Source organism: Suricata suricatta, chromosome 5 (assembly GCF_006229205.1).
Source record: "Suricata suricatta isolate VVHF042 chromosome 5, meerkat_22Aug2017_6uvM2_HiC, whole genome shotgun sequence".
Classification (NCBI taxonomy): Eukaryota; Metazoa; Chordata; class Mammalia; order Carnivora; family Herpestidae; genus Suricata; species Suricata suricatta.
Genome location: NC_043704.1, coordinates 87,690,461 through 87,708,069, shown reverse-complemented (window position 1 = coordinate 87,708,069; position 17,609 = coordinate 87,690,461). Strand labels below are relative to the sequence as shown.

General features: G+C 34.6%; 1 long non-coding RNA gene across 1 annotated transcript in view; it reads right to left on the bottom strand.

Moving 5' to 3' along the window:
- Positions 1–17,609, bottom strand: part of LOC115292739 — a 46,452-nt gene that overhangs the window by 12,660 nt on the left and 16,183 nt on the right. The window contains exon 2 of the long non-coding RNA XR_003909111.1: positions 17,268–17,363. This is a non-coding gene — a long non-coding RNA (uncharacterized LOC115292739). The remainder of the gene's footprint in view (positions 1–17,267; positions 17,364–17,609) is intronic.

Here is a 17,609-nt window from a genome sequence, read left to right as displayed (position 1 = left end):
TGTACTACTTACTACTCAAGAGCAACTGATGAAATAGTAGAAAACAGCTGCCATGAAGACAGTCATTACTGCTGCTGGAAAATGTAGGGCATGAGTCTGAAATGAAGATTAAGTTCTTCTCTCCCTATTGAAGCATGATTTTCTGCATTAGTTGAGTGCTTCCCTGAGTCACTGCAAAATTGAGCCACTTAATCAGTTATATAGAAATATTAGGAGCATTAAAAAAGAACACATATTACAAGAGGCATCAGCACTTAGAAAAATGTGTATCTTTAATTTCTACAAGATAATTTTTATAATTACAGTTTCTTTGTGATGATTTCTAATACATTTGATCTCATGGCCAACTGTCTTTTTTTTGGTTAGGAATCTGTATACTTACCCAGGTATTATAGTGTTTACCATGGACCTCTAATCAATATCATTCTACCAAAAAACACAGTCTCTACTGTTTGCAAAAAAAACTATGGTTGGCATAAGGAAAATGGAGATATAGTACAACACATTGAAAGGTGAGGTCAAGGGGGACAGGCATACCAAGAAGCAATTAGAATTCAAAACAAATGAAATAATTTTTATAAAATAGGTCGAAAGAAAGATCTGAGGGACTGCCAATGAGAAGGGATTAAGAAACAGGATGTCTTGGAGATGTTCTTGAATAAAATCTTCAATAATCATCTGGCTTCAAGTATATAATATTTGGCAAATATAAAGTCTTCAAGAAATATTGGATATATGGACAATGTTAAAAATCTAATAAGTGGTGAAATATGACCACTTTGTAAGACAGTTTGTTCATTTCTTACAAAACTAAATATGCTCTTACAATATGATCCTGCAATTGTGCTCCTTGGTATTTACCCACAATTGATCACTTACATCCGTTCAAGACCTGCACATGGATATTTATAGTAGCTCTCTTCATAACTGCCAACCCTTAGAAGGATCCAAGATGCCCTAGAGCAGGTGAATAGAAAAATGATGGTACACCAAGAAAATGGAATCTTATTAAGTACTAAAAAGAAATGAGTTATTAAGCCATAAAAAGAAATGGAAGAACCTTAAATGCATCTTACTAAGTGAAAGAAGCCAATCTAAAATTGCTACACACTGTGTGGTTCCAAGTTTATGGCATTCTGGAGAGGGCAAAAACCATGGAGATAGTAAAAAGATCAAATGATTGCCAGGGGCGAGGGGAGGGATGACTAGGTGGAACACAGAGATTTTAGGGTGGTGAAAATTATCTGTATGATACTATAATAATAGATACCTATCATCACATGCTTGTCCAAACCCAAAAAATGTACAACACTAGGAGCTGACCCTAATGCAAACTATGGACTGTGGGTAATAATGGTTTGTTGAGGTAGGTTCATCAGTGGTACAAATATTCCACTCTGGTGGAGAACGGTGGTAATGGAGGAGCTGTGTACAGGTGGGGGCAAGAGATATATGGGACATCTCTGCACTTTCTTTTCACTTTTACTGTGCATCAAAAACTACTCTAAAAAGTAATTTTTTTCATAATGAGAAAAATCTAATGGAGAAGTTGTCAGGGTTCAGGAAGGACAAATGGGAACAGTGTTTCAGACTGAGAGAGATCATTCCCTGCCTCCTTCAAGTAAAAACATAGACCTACAGTGAGGCTGTAAAGAGGTATAATGAAAAGACACCACATAAAAAATGAAGAAACAATTGGCTATGATTTGACACATTCGATAAGTGCAGTATTAGGAAGGGTTTGCAAGGGTAATTTAGAAGATGTGATTATTTCCTATCTGTCTCTCTCATGAGATGGTTTTATCCATCAAACTGGGCAAGTCAGATTCTTAGAAGCTGTTCTTGATATATCCCTCTCTTGTACCCCTCTATGAGTTCTGTTGATAGTGCATCCTAAACTGATAAGTGGTCCACCTCTCCCATCTCCACCACTTCCACTGCAGCTTTTTATCATAAAGGATTCTTTTCTTTTAATGTCTGTTTACTTATTTTTGAGAGAGAGATGGGGAAGGTGGGGCAGAGAGAGAGGGAGAGAGAGAATCTCAAGCAGAGACATTGTCAACGCAGAGTCCAGTGTAGGGTATGAGCTTAGGACCATGATGAGATCATGAGCTGAGCCAAAATCAAGACTTGGATGCTCAGGGTGCCTGCGTGGCTCAGTCGGTTAAGCGTCCAGCTTCGGCTCAGGTCATGATCTCACGTTCGTGGGTTCGAGCCCTGCATCGGGCTCTGTGCTGACAGCTAGCTCAGAGCCTGGAGCTGCTTCAGATTCTGTATCTCCCTCTCTGTGGGACCCTCCCCTGCTGGTGCTGTCTCTCTCTGTCTCTCAAAAATAAATAAAAAACATTAAAAAAAAAAGAGTTGGATGATCAACTGACCTAGCCACACAAGTGCTTCCATAGTAGATTCTTAAAATTTCTTCTGAATGGTCTTTCCACATCCACCCATTCTCTTTTCAACTTTGTTTTCCGTGTTGCAACCAAACTGATCTTTTTTAAAATTTATTTTCTCCCAATTTTTTATTTAAATTCTATTTAGTTAACATATAGTGTAATAATTGGTTTCAAGAGTAGAATTTAGTAATTCATCACTTACATATAACACTCAGTGCTCATCCCAACAAGCGTCCTCCTTAATACTCCTCACCCATTCAACCCATCCCCCATCCACCACCCTCATCAACCTTCAATTTGTTCATTAAGAGTCTCTTATGGTTTGCCTCCCTCTTTTTATCCCATTCCCCTACGTTCATCTGTTTTGTTTCTTATATTGCACATATGAGTGCAATTATATGGTATTTGTCTTTCTCTGAATTATTTCATTTAGTATAATACACTCTCCACTCCATCCATGTCATTGCAAGTGGCAAGATTTCATTCTTTTTGATGGCTGAGTAACATTCTGTTGTGTATATATACCACTTCTTCTTATCCATTCATCAGTCAATGGACATTTGGGCTCTTTCCATAATTTGGCTATGGTTAACAATGCTGCTATAAACATAAGGGTGCATGTCCCCCTTCAAATCAGTACTTTTGTATCCTTTGGGTAAACAAAGCGATCTTTTAAAAGAGCCAATTTTTTTTTTTTTTTTTTTTTTTTTTTTTTTTTTTTTTGCTACAACTCTTAAGTGGCTCCTGCTTAACATAGTACAAAAACTCTTCATGATTTGTTCTCTGCCCACATATCTGGTCTTATTTCACACCATTCTCATATATCATTATAAATTTTCTTTTATTGGACTGATTATCACTTGTATTTGCATATTTTTGTGTAATTAATTTGTCTCTTTCTTACCCTAGGAATCCATATGTTATATGGACACTGTCTCTGACTTTGCATCCCAGTTGTGTGATTGTGAGGTTATTTAAGTTTTAGCCATCTGTTTTCTCATCTCTAAAACAAAAATAAGAGTAAGAATAAAAATATCTCATTTAGAGGTTATGCAGATTAAATGGGATGATAGTCATAAGAGTTTTTAGAACGGTGCCTGGCACAATGTACATGCACAGTGGATGGGAAGTGCTAGTTACAGAATGTATATTCCATCACATCATACCAATATCTGTTTGGCATATCAGTACTTTGCATGATTCCTGGCATAATTGCATAATTGTATAATTTCTCAATAAGGATTGTTGAGTAACCACAGAGTAAATAATACAAAAGCAAAAGTGAACACAATTATATCATGGAATACCGTTTCATACTTACAAAATTAAGAGGATCATGTAAATACCTGTGGACAACGAATCCAACTGATTTCTATATTTGGGTCTTAGAAGATGATGATCTAGGTGTAAATCGTTAGACTTGCAGGCTAAGACACATACATGTTGTCAGTATTCTGAGTAAGCTCATTTGTTGATATTGGTTTTTCATAAGACTCAAAAGCCATGGTTATAAAAGCAAGACTACTGGGAGGGTGCCTCGGTGGCTCAGTCTGTTGAGCGTCCAACTCTTGATTTCAGTTGGGGTCATGATATCACAGTTTGTGAGTTCAAATCCCGCATCAGGCTCTGCACTGGTGGTATGGAGTCTGCTTAGGATTCTGTCTCCCCTTCTTTCTCTGCCCCTCCCGTGCTAATGTTTTCTCTCTCTCTCTCTCTCTCTCTCTCTGCCTCTTCCTCTCACTCTCCCTCCTTCTCTCTCACAAAAATAAATACACTTAAAAAATAATTGATTTAGAGTGACATATTTCACTACATGATGTACAAGAAAATTTATATCTTGGTTAGCACATCCCCTATTTCTAGGAAAGTATATATGAAAGACAAATTATTATAGGAAATGTATTTTTAGGCATGGAATCAGAGCAAAGGGAATAGTTACATAATATTTATAAACAGTGCCATCAGGCTATGAAACTGTGATATAGTCATCTTCCCTCTTGATACCATGACCTATAGACAGACCATCTCCCCCTGGATTGTTCTGACCCAGTCTTCCTCCTGGTGAAAGTGTATCTTTTGCTAGATAATATATGAGCTACTTGCTTGTGTTTATATTTTTCTTCCTTTTCAGATCATTGCTTAGATTGAATGGCTGTATTCTCATCTTAAGGGAACGTTTTGATCTTCCTTTTATTAGAGTTAGGCATTTCTTAAATCTCTTCAGTGATAGCTTCATAGTTCTACTGATTTATGTTAGGGTATTTTTGTTGTTGTCATTTGTTGCCTTTTTTTTTTTTTTTTTTTTTTTTTTTTTTTTTTTTTTTTTTTTTTTTTTTTTTTTTTTTTGTCTTTTAACCAAGAGTTAGTCTTATTCTTTGTGTCGAGATTTCACAAGATTTCACCATTCTCTTTCTGGAGACAACTACTGATGTCTACTATATGCCAAATAATTAATATTTTTTAAATGCCTTTTAAGTTTGCACTACTTTTAAAATAAGGACAATTTAGCTATTGTTATAGTTGTTGTTTTTAATGTTTACTTATTATGAAAATCAAAAAGCAACCAGCTAAAATTGAATTTAAGGAGGCTTATAGAATAATTGGGAAAAGAAAGGAGCTATGTGCAGGCTTGGTGGTAACATTTTGAACACACCAAAACCAGAGACTTCCTTGCACTATGAGGTAAGCAAGGATGCTGCTTTCTTCAACTGACAAGCAGTCATAGAACTTTTATTTAAAATGACATAAATATTCCCTCTTGAGTAAATCTTCACAAATTATCATTGAACCTTTAAATTTTTCTCATTATTGGAATACACAAGGAAATGTCATCTTATAGTTTTAAGAAGTATTTGAGTGAGAGATGACTTGAAGACTACTGTTGGGTACGTGTCCATTTACTTGGACTAATCAGGGAGGAGAAGCTAGTTTGAATTTCATGAAAAGTCTGAAGTGATTTTTATTATTTTCAAAAATTAATGATAAATAAAACAGGCTAACTGCAGCCTTTATTTTAATGAGACACTGCAAAGAATTTGTAGTTAGCATATTGGTTGCTTTAAAATACAATTAATATCCAAGCAAGTTCTCAGAAGAAATATTACAAATACTTCAGAGAACAAATGGGATTCCTACTATTAATTTTTCAAAACTAGTTTCCAAACTATACAAAATCGTGTTCTAAGAAACATTTAAAATTATCACAAGTTTCTGGTTTGTAAAGCACATCTGAGGACTTTGAACTACATTTCAAACTTTGTAGGTGGGAAGTTGAAGCAGTTATTGTTTAAATAGTAGCTTCATGTGTTTTATGATCTTTTGAGTTTTTAATGCCTGCACATTCTTAATTGTGATTACAATTACTGGCTCAGTTAAAGTTGAATGCATGATTGCATGGGAGTATTTCAGGTAATAAGTTAGATATTTTAACTCAGTAATTGCCAGTGATTAATTCTGTTTTTCCAGATTATTTTTGTTTGAATTTGAAAAGTTGGCTTATTATTTCCTTGAACTGTAATTGCCTCTAAATTATGCACAAGGCTTTAAGTTCTGAGTTAATTATATCCTAGTGAGCTCTCTTAAATCAAACTCAGAAATTTCAAGGTGCACACATCATAAGAACCCGTTAAATCCTTTAACATGTGTCTGGGAAAAGAACCTGCATGCATGATTGATGACAGAGGTTTTTGAAGTCCTTTCAACTCTGTGATGCCAATCATTAAAGGCATTGAAATTTATCTCTATTGAAGAATTTATAGGAATTCACAAAATTAAGATTATGCTGGTGAATTTTTTGCCAATGCCTTTTATTCTAGCTTCTTTAGGAAATACAAGCTCCTGGTCTGAATTATGAGAAAAATGTAGGCAAAGAAAGTGTCAGGTTAGAACCATTATATTTAACCTGTATTTGTTATATATCCAAAAATGAAAAACAAAGCAGAAAAATAAATAGTTCAGTGAAAAATCTGGAAGGCAATGTATAGCTATGTTTTGATCATGTTACAATTGATTCTTAAAATAAGTAAGTGGCTGTAATGAAATAGTCCTTCAGTTAAAAGTGATATGGAGTTCTGACTTGAGAGAGTAAATGTAGAAAACTCATTCATTTTTCACTTCTCTGATACTATATAGAAATAAAACATTTTTAAAAGTATATGCCCTAAACAATGAAATGAACCATGAAGATAAGGTTAAGGAGCAAAAACGGAGAAAAATAAATACATTTCTGGAAGACTGAAAGCAGTTGGAAACATGTTGATGTGTTGAAAGTTATCCTAAAGCAAACAGAGCTATATTTCATAATATGTACAACAAACTTAGTTGTTAGGGATCTAACTTCCTGGGTAAAGGGAAGCGAAACTAAGGGCTTGAAAACATGGCACTAATTAATTATATCATTTTGGAAAGCTACTCTATGTGGCCCCCACACATATCCTTAATTCATCTATAAATGAAACAGAACAAAGAAACAAACTGGTGTAATACTTATATCTAACAGCATTGGATGTAGAAAAATAAAACCATTCATGTGGAAAACATTTTTAAAGACATTTTTTTGAAGTTCAACTGAGTAATTGATCAAGGGTGAGAGCAAGAGTTGTTTTAAGTCATTAAGAATTCATAAACTTTTCATTCACTCTGAGAAAGGTATTTGAGGATGTACATCAGAAAAACAAGGGATAAAACAAGAAAAAAAAGAACTAGCCTTGGAATGGAATGATCATGATGCTAGAAGACAGGCTTTGAAGTAGACCTGAAGAAAAGAAAAACCTGAAAATTAAAAGCAAATGTGATTAAAAGAAATGAAGTAAGAGGTGGGAATTTGGGCAGATAAGCAGAAATTATTTTTAAGAATCAAGGGGAGGGGTGCCTGGGTGGCTCAGTCATTTAAGCATCTGATTCTTTATATCAGCTCAGGTCATGATTTCATGGTCATGGGATCAAGCCCTGCAATTGACTCCACAATGAGCATGGAGCCTGCTTGGGAATCCTCTCTCTCCCTATCTCTCTCTGCCCATACCCCACCGTGTGCTCTCCCTATCTCTCTTTCAAAATAAATAAATAAACTTTGTAAAACATCAAGGGGAAATTCTAAATTGGGAAAAATCACTGAAATTAATAATGATATAGATGTATTTAGCAGAATATAAGTAACAAAGGAGAAAATTAGTGACAGAGTTAGTAATCCTGCATATATCAGAAGAAAATGTCCAGACTAAAGCAGAGAAATCAAAGAATAGGACATATGACTCAGCACATATAATTTAAAAAAAACTTAATGTTTATTTATTTGAGAGAGAGAGAGTGAGCAAGCAAGTGAGCGAGCCGGGGAGGGGCAGAGAGAGAGGGAGACAGAATCCAAAGCAGGCTCCAGGCTCTGAGCTGTCGGCACAGAGCCTGATGTGGCTGAGCTGAAGTCAGTTGCTTAACAGACAGAGCCTGTGATTTTTTTTAAAAACCTAATGTATGTGTATATAGGTTCGAAGAAGTAGAAGGAAAGAAAATATTGTAAAAACAACATTTGAAAGATAATGGCTGGGAATTTTCCAAAAACTTTTCAAAGACAATTAAATCAAAAATGGAAGAAATTCTATAACACTAAGTAAAATTTCAAAAAATAAAAAAGAACAAAACACTTAAGTTGATGAAATCATAGTAGTGAAAAACAAATACATAGAGAAAACTTGAAATTAGCCAGACAAATATGACACATTACATTTAAATAAGAATGAGAGCTGACCTTGAGTACAAATGATAAAATCAAAGGAGAATAGAATGAGACCTTCAACATGTTGGCAGGAAGGAGGGATTAAAATCCTCCTGTCTGGGAATTCTGTAAGCCTTGAAAATATTGTTCAAAAATGAGAGAAAATAAAGATTTAGATTTAAAAAAAGGAAATACTAGTGTCATTCAGAAGCAGCAGAACCATATTAAAGAAAATACTAAGGAGCATTCTTCATATAGAGAAATTACGAAGATTCTGGGAGAAAACAAGAACAATAGGAAAAGTCAATATATGGGTAAATGTAAATGGTGATTTATAAAATCAACAATAAAATTTATGAGGATATTTATTATACATGATATGTTATATGTAATATTTGATATGTAAAATATCAAAGATTAAAGAATAAAAATTAGAGAGGATGTAAAAGCAGTTATAATATTCTAGGGTGTTTGAAAATTGTGACAGTACTAATTTTTATATAGACTTTAATAAGTTAGGAATATGTGTGGACATTTTCAGGGACATAATAATAGAATACAAAACTACATAATTAACAATCTAATATGTACAAGGATATGAACAGAAAGAATTTAACATTTTTAAAAATGTTTTGTTATTTTTGAGAGAGAGAGAGAGACAGCATGAACAGGGAAGTGTCAGAGAGAGAGGGAGACACAGACTCTGAAGACAGACTCCAGGCTCTGAGCTAGGTGTCAGCACAGAGCCCAACATGGGACTCGAACCCATGAACCGTGAGATTATGACCTGAGCCAAAGCCAGACACTCTACTGACTGAGCCACCCAGGCACCCCTGAGCAGAAAGAATTTAAAGTTGATTTGAGTGTATAGAACTAGAGTAGAGGAGAGATGTTATGCATCATTCATTATATAAGTCTTTTGACCTTTTTAATTTTTAATATATTAATGTTTTTATTAAAATTATTTTAAAGTTACCTATCTTGGTGGAGCTAAAGGTTGCATGGCTTTAATCAGGTAGCTCTGAGTCCAAATCCTCCTTACCACTAATTAATTGGTGACACTGCTCTTACTTAAACTTCTAACAGGATATTGTGTTTAGAAAGGTTATTTATAATAAATATTCAGAACCTATTAGAATGTCTCACATATATTTCACATTTTTTGTGAACAATATTTTATAGATGACTTTTTTTGACAATAAAACCAACTTTGCAACATTGTTTTAAATGTCAAAAGAATGGCTCCTCGTGGCTCAGTTGGTTAAGCTTCTGACTCTTTGTTTTCAGCTTAGGTCATGACCTCACAGTTTGTGAGACTGAACCCCTGTTGGGCTCTGAGTTGACAGTGTGGAGCCTGCTTGAGATTCTCTCTCTCTCACTCTCTCTGATCCTCCTCTAGTTGCATTGTCTCTGTCTCTTTTAAAAATAAATAAATAGGGACACCTGGGTGGCTCAGTTGGTTGAGTGTCCAACTTTGGCTCAGGTCATGATCTCACGGTTCATGGGTTTGGCCCCGCATAGGCCTCTGTGCTGACAGCTCAGAGTCCAGAGTCTGCTTTGGATTCTGTGTCTCCTTCTCGCTCTGCCCCTCTCCCATTTGTGCTCTTTCTCTCTCTGTCTCTCAATAATAAATACATGTAAAATAAATACATAAATCAACTTTAAAAACTGTCAGAAGAATATCCCATTATATACAAATCACACTTTGTTCTTTCAGTGTCTTAATATTATATAGGTATTTAGTTTCTATATTTTTTTTGCAATTATAAGCAATGCCATGAGAAGCATTCTGAAAACTAAATTTTGGTGAGTCTCATAAGAATATTACTTTAGGATTAAGCATTAGAAATGGAATTCCAAGGTCACATAACATGTACATTATTAAGGAGTTTACTTCATATTGCCAAATTTCCCCAAAGACATTTTGTAAAACTTTTCCCTTCACTGTTTATATATAAAACATAAGTGCCTATATTTCTATAATCTTAACCCACTGAATATTATATTCTTTATATATTTTGCCAATATCAGATATTTAAAAATATTTTCTCCCATCTTCAGTTTATCTGTTTGAATATTTGTGTATTTCTGCACTTTGTTACTTTTTATCTTTTATATTTTAATACATGGTCTTCATTTATCAATCTTATTTTTCATGATATTTGTAACTATTCTCAATAATACACATAAAAATAATACTAAATGTGCCAGGCTTTCATTAATTTATTCACTTACTCCATTAGCCATGTGGGCTGACAGGAAGATGTAGTTAATGATGATATGGGGTGGTTGTGGTGTTTTCTGAAAATGAATCACATTTCTCTACTTATTGCATGAGTGCATAGTGAAAGATTGAACAGACTAATAAAAATCTAGTATAAAATATATATTGGGAATATATTTTTCTAGATCTTGTCCATTATAAAATGTGTTTCTGTTTCTTTTACACTTGAAAGATTTATTGTGTGTAAAATTCTTGGGGTCATAAACATTTTACTCAGTCCTTTTGGTGATGATCCATTGCCTTCTGGCATTTAGTACAGTGTTAGTTTATATCCTCTGAAAAGCAGATGATGAGACAGAAAGAAGAGATCAAGGACTTTATTGGTGGAACGGACTCTGAAGATAAAAGAAAAGAAGCAGTGACAGGCCGGGAATGTACAGACCAGGATATAGGTCAGAAGCTTGTAAAAGGAAAGAAGGAAGGAAACCTAGTTGAGCAAAGATGGCCTCTCTTGTGAGGCATCTGATGAAGTTTTGGCCAACTCCGAAGGAAACTGCAGAGCAAACAATTCCCCTTACAGAGTCCCAAGCTGGGTAGAAACAGTCTTTTCCTTTCTCATTCTGTGACTTTTCTTCTCATTGTCTTAAAGGGGTCTTTGGCACGCAATACTTTTAATTTTGATTAGGTTTTATGGACATGCTTTTGATGTTATATCCAAGAACTCTTTGCCTAACCTAATGGCTTCAAAGATTTTCTATTACGTTTTCTGATAGAACTTTTATTTATTTATTTATTTATTTTCTTTCACATTTAGGTCTAGGATCCCTTTTTAGTTAACTTTTACATGAGGTGTGAAATATGGGCTGAAGTTCATTTTTGTTTGTTTCTTTTTGGCATATGGATGTTCAGTTGTTCTAGCAATCAGCCAGCTTTTCTCCAACTAAATTTATCTGTCTTATATCAAGTTTCTGTAGGAATAGGTCAGTTTCTAGACATTTCTCTCAATTGCATCAGCCTATTTGTCTATATTTCTGCCAGCTAAACACCATTTTAATTATCATAGCTTTATAATGTTATAGGGCAAGACACCTACCTCATATGTTTTTTTCACAATTTTTCAAATTCTTTTAGGATACTTACTTTTCTCTTTGAATTTAGAACCATTTTGTTACATTCCATAAAAATGTCCTCTAGAAATTTTTGTTAGTCTTGACCCAAAGATGTCACTGTTTCTAATTATTTGTCACCACATAATTGGTGTTCAGGGGGATCTTTTCCTGAAATGGAACAGAACTTCTTGGATGTCTTTTCCATGTAACTTAAACATAGCATTATAAAATGATAGTTGGAAAAATAGTTGAATTATGATTCAATTAGTAGAATTAATAGATAATGCAGAGAAATTGATATTACTATGATAATGAGTTTGCCCATTCATAAATTTAATATATTTTCCATTTATACAGGACCATTTTATGACCTCCAAAAGTTTAAAAATACTTTCCTAAAAGATCTTAACACCTTTTGGTAGATTTATTTCTAGATATCTTATAGTCATATTTACTTTTATAAGTCAAATCCTTTTTTTAATTGTTATTTTTAGAGAGGGGGAGAGAATATGCACATGAGCAGGGGAGAGGGGTAGAGGGAGAGAGAATCCCAGGCACGTCTGTGGGTGGAGCCTGATGTGGGGCTGGATCCCACATGCCTGAGATCATGACCTGAGCCTAAATCAAGAGTCAGATGCTCATCTGACTGAGCCATCCAGGTGCCCTGAGTCAAATCCTTCTTAAAGTCTCATTTTCTAAATGATCATTGCTAGTGTATATAAATGTAATGTTTTTATCTTATATTCAATAATACTGGAAAATATTATAACTGATTATAATTATGTACTCCAGATTCCTTTTGATTTTCTTAGTTGATAATCTTATTTTCATGAACATCCATAATTCTGTTTTTTTCCTTTTATCTCTTCTCTTGTCTTTTTCCTGTTTCCTCCTTCTGTTTTTCCTCCTCCTGCTGTCAAATATTCCAGTGAGATGTTACATAATAGTGACAGTGAGTGCCCCAGTTTTGTCCTTGACATCACTGGGTAAGTTTTCTAAAGTTACAAGATAAAGCATTTTCTTTATTCTGTATTTGACTGATGCCCTTTAATAGATTAAGAAAACTCTTATCTATTACTTGTTGATAGTTTATTGGTTTATTATAAAATTTTGAAATAACAAAATGGGATATTTCAAATCATATGCAAAATATGAATTAATCACATTTGGATTTTAAATGAAAAATTTAATCATATGCTGTGATTATTGATAGACTTACCTCTATACTGTGTTTTCCTATTTTCATTTTAACAAGATTTTTTTTCTTTGTCAGTGATACATTCCAGACCCCATCCTGGACCTACTGTATTAATAACTGTTTAAAGGGTAAGGGGTGGAGCAGGAATCTGTATTAAGGAAGAGAACCTTTCCAGGTCAAGTTAATGATAAGATAGGTTTCAAAACTATATGTGCAAAATAAAAATTTTTTTTTACCTTTTTATTTATTTTTGAAAGACAGAGACAGCGTGAGCAGGGGAGGGTCAGAGAGAGAGGGAGACACAGAATCTGAAACAGGCTCCAGGCTCTGAGCTAGCTGTCAGCACAGAGCCCGATGCGGGGCTGGAACCCATGAACCGTGAGATGAACCTGAGCTGAAGCCGGACGCTCAACCGACTGAGCTACCCAGGTGCCCTTATATCTGCAAAATAAAATGCAAACTCCTTGCTCCTTAAGAAAGGAAACGACCTCATCATAAAGACTTTTCCTTATTTCTCTAAGTCATATCTCTTGACTTTGCCTTTCATGTTTTGTGTTCCTGTGAATCTGAACGTTTTTGGGTTATGTTGTACTCTTAATCCAAATGATTTTCCTTTTTCAGTGTTCCGCAGATACGGCTGATACCTACCCATTTAACAGTCACTCAGTTGTGTTAGCTGGGATTAGGCTAAAGATACAACTCGTTATGTGTGTCTCTCTGTCACATCACAGGGCATTAAAAATCTCTGTTGAGGGACTCTGTCAGTTCTTTGAGATTGGGACCTGTGTCTTTTTCACCAGGGAGTTCCCAGTGCCTAGAGAAGTGCAGACACACGGTCACTGCACAACAAAAGCTTCTGAAATGGAACTAATCTTTTAATACAGAATGCTCAAAATTGAGCTCATTTCCCCCCCTTGTACCCTCATCTATAATACCTGGGACATGTTTCAAACTCTGTGACATCGGGTCTTTCCCAGCGCTCTTCAGTAATGCCAAATGCTTCTTTAATGTGTAGGTGGCACCAGACCGTGCCTACTTCAGAGAGAGTTTAAAGCACATCTCTCAAGCCAGTTAACTATTTCATTACAACAAAGCCTGTGAGTGGGAACACATTCTCAAGTCAACACATAGCTTTTCACAGGGGAGGAAATGACAGAATATATCTCTGTGTTTCTATAGAGAGAAGCACTGAAAAACTGTGGGGTTTTATTTTTTTTTTTCTAACATCCTAGCAACATCAATTGACAAGCATTTTGAAAAATAGCCACATATGAAAGAAGTGACTTTTGAAAAGTAGGAAAAGGACAGGTTTGAGGGAAGAATTTTAAAATGTATTAAAAATTATCAATATTTTGTGACAGATACCCAATTTCTATTAGGAAAAAAACTACACTGGCATCCTTATTATTTCCTGGATCTTAGGCTTAGTTACTGAGCCTTCTGGCTCCATTCCTATCACGGTCTGGTGTTCTGATAAGCAAGTCATATAAGTCTCTTTGTCCCAGGGAATAAGCTTTTTATTTTAGACCCTCACCTACAGCATCATATGAACACAGTAATGATTAGTCTTGTTTGATTAGTTCATTAGGTCCTAGCAAGTCATTAATATAGCAAATCTGCTCTTTAAAAGGATTCCTATTAACTGGTCAAGCACTTTTAAGAAAGATGCAGATCTAAACAAGTTAAATAAATAGCTATTCTAACTGATAAAAAGGTTTTCCAAAACAGAAGCAAGAAAGATTCTCTCATACTAGAAGCCCTGCTCACTGGAGCTTTGACCTCTGCCTGCTCTTACCCAACGATAAAAATTCCTTAGTTATATAGACCTTTGCAATTTAAGATTGTTCTAACATATATTTTCTTGGATGATCCATTGAACAACTCTTCAATGGAGGAAGTTTTCATCATTTCCATTTTGTGCACGTATAATAAAGGCCCCAAGAGAATAACTTGGCTGACTTCACTCAAAAGCTTTCATGCTAGAATGCATACTCAGAACTAAGTGACCCTAGCACCACTGAGCAGAAGTGAGTCATGCTGTGGGAGTGATAGTAAATGCTAATGTATGGTTTAGATTTTAGATACCGTAATGTAATAGACTAGACATCATTGGTGGGGAGGTGGAGTCATGAATCTTGCAACTCCTTCTTGCCTTGTGATTTGTCATGGAATTTTCACAGGTGGTCAGTGGTGTAACAGTTGGAGGCAAACAATAGACTTCTATTAAACTTAATTCACAAGAAGGAGAACCACAAGACCCTAAGGGTCTTTCCCCTTAATGGAGACTCTGTGCCAGGGTGACAGGCTTCTATTACTCTGGACCTTAACAGAAAATACGGATTTACTTAGAGTTTCTGATCTTACCTGAAACAGAAACAAAAACAAAATCTTGTATTTCTCCTAAAGACAACATTCTCTTTTGTGCACCAGCTCTACCTCACATTTATTTTATTGGCAATGCATGCAACTTCTGATGGGAACATATATTTCTAGAATTAGTTTGACCAAATTATAAATGCCTCCAATGGAACAGCTTGTACTGATAAATAGATCTCTCTTTCACTTCAAAACCTACTACTACAAGATTTTTAAAGAGCATTTATCAGAAACCCCTAGACAATCTTCCAACTTCAATTGAACCAATTAATTTTATGCAATGAAAAATCTAAAGGAAGTCTCTTGACTGCCTCCCTGACACATTGTATCCTGTGATATTTCATCTTTAGCAAGAAGTGATTGAGAGCAATAGACATGACTGTTTTTTAAAATGGTATGTGGGACTCCAACCTACTTTTTTTTTATTTGTTAGCAGTACTCTTCTGCCTAACACCCACTTGCACTTTGAAGTCTTACCTCATTGTGTCATAACAATGAAGTGTCATTTCTTAATTTGGAAGATCTGAAACTGAAATCAGGTTATCCGGAGAAAGGAATTTGAAATATATGTTGCAAAATGAGTTCTTGGAGGTTTTATTAACATGCCGTAGCCATAACCATCTTATTTGATTGGGTAGGCAGATTTTAAAACCTAGGATAAAATGTAGATTCCCTTGTGTGTGGTTTTTTTTATTTGTTTGTTTTGTTTTCTGCTTTTTTTTTTACCTTATGATAGTGACCCACAAAGCACATAAGCCCATTTTTTTCAAGTTTTTTTTTTAAACTACAAAAAGGCATTTCTTCAAGTGAGACATTTTGTTCCGAGTTATGGTGAATGTCAGATGATGTGAAGAGTCCTTACTCATCTGCCTTAGATTTTTGCCACTGGAGAATGGAGTGCCTGTTATGATTTCTATTATGATATTGCTATACCATTGTTACTCAGCACGTTTTCCATTTGGCTTCCAGCTCTTTAGAACTTATAGTATAAAATCTATGGAACATTAAAATCAAAACCTTGTGGGCAGCAGGATACTGCCTAAATATTCAGCCCTATAAAAATATTTAGCCAGACTTGCCAACACAGAAAAGGCAAAAGTGAGAAAAGGAAAAAAGAATCAGTCTTAGGAATAAAGAGGGAGACGTCACTACATTTCTGATAGGAATAAAAAGGATTGTAAGGGAAATTATGAACAATGTTATGTCAGTAAATTCAATAGCTAAAATAAAATGGTCAAATTCCTTTAAAAACATAAATTACCATAATTTCTCAAGAAGGAACAGTAGCCTAAGTAGCTCTATCCCTATTTAAAAAATTGAATTCAGAGTTAAACCTTTCCAATCAGAAACCTTCAGGCCTAGATGGCTCCAATGGAAAATTCTACCAAACACTTAAGGTAGTAATATCACAAAGAGAATATATAATTTATATTACATGTATAATCTTGTAATAAACAATGTATAACATATAACTATATTAGATAATTTATTATGGATAGCATATAGTTGGAAAGAAATATTTTTGTATTCAACTTGGTAATATCTGCTTTTTCGTTGCTGTTTTCAGAATTTTTTTTAAGTTTTATTATCATTCCAGTTAGTTAACATACAGTGTTATATTAGTTTCAGGCATAGGATATAGTAATTTGACACCTGCATACATCACCCTGTGCTCATCACAAGTGCACTCCTTAATCCCCATCACCTACTTAACCCTTCGCCCCACTTACCTTCCTTCTGGTAACCATCAATTTGTTCTTACAAATAAAATCTCTCCCTCTCTCTCCCTTTCTCTTTTCCCCCTTGTTTTGTTTCATAAATTCTACATATGAGTGAAATCATATGGTATTTGTCTTTCTCTGACTAACTTATTTTGCTTAGCATTATACTCTCTGGCTCCATCTATGTCATTGCAAATGGCAAGATTTTATTCTTTTTATGGCTGAATAATATTCCATATGTATGTATACACCACCTCTTCTTTACCCATTTATCAATTGATGGACACTTGGGCTGTTGCCATGTCTTGGCGATTGTGAATAAACATTGGGGTTCATGTATCCCTTTGAATCTGTGTTTATGTATCTTTTGGGTAAATACCCAGTAGTACAATTGCTGGATCATAAGGTAGCTAATAAAATATTTTAAAACTCTATAATGTTTCTACTTCTGCTTTAGGCAATCAATGATCTTCTAAAGTGAATAAAGAAAATATTTTATATTTATACTCATTTTAATAACTTTTAGTATTCCTCCTTACCTTGTCTAATTCCAGTTTTTCATATAGTTCCAAATCTTTTGCCTGAAGAACTTCTTTTAACACTTCTAGCACAGATCTTCTGCCAAAGAATTCTCTCTGCAGTTGTTGGAATAAAAAGAAAAATTATGGTTTTATCTTCATTTTTGAAAAATAGTTTTATTGAGGATACAATTCTGGGTTGACAATTTCTATGTCTTTAAACACTAAAAAAATGACAGTTCATTGCCTTCTGGCTTGCTATATCCTTAAACTTGTTTCTTTGTGTGCAATGTTTCTCTTTTTCTCTTTAGTCTTTGCCTTCAAGATAGTTTTTCTTTTCTTTTCCTTTTTTTTTTTTTTTTT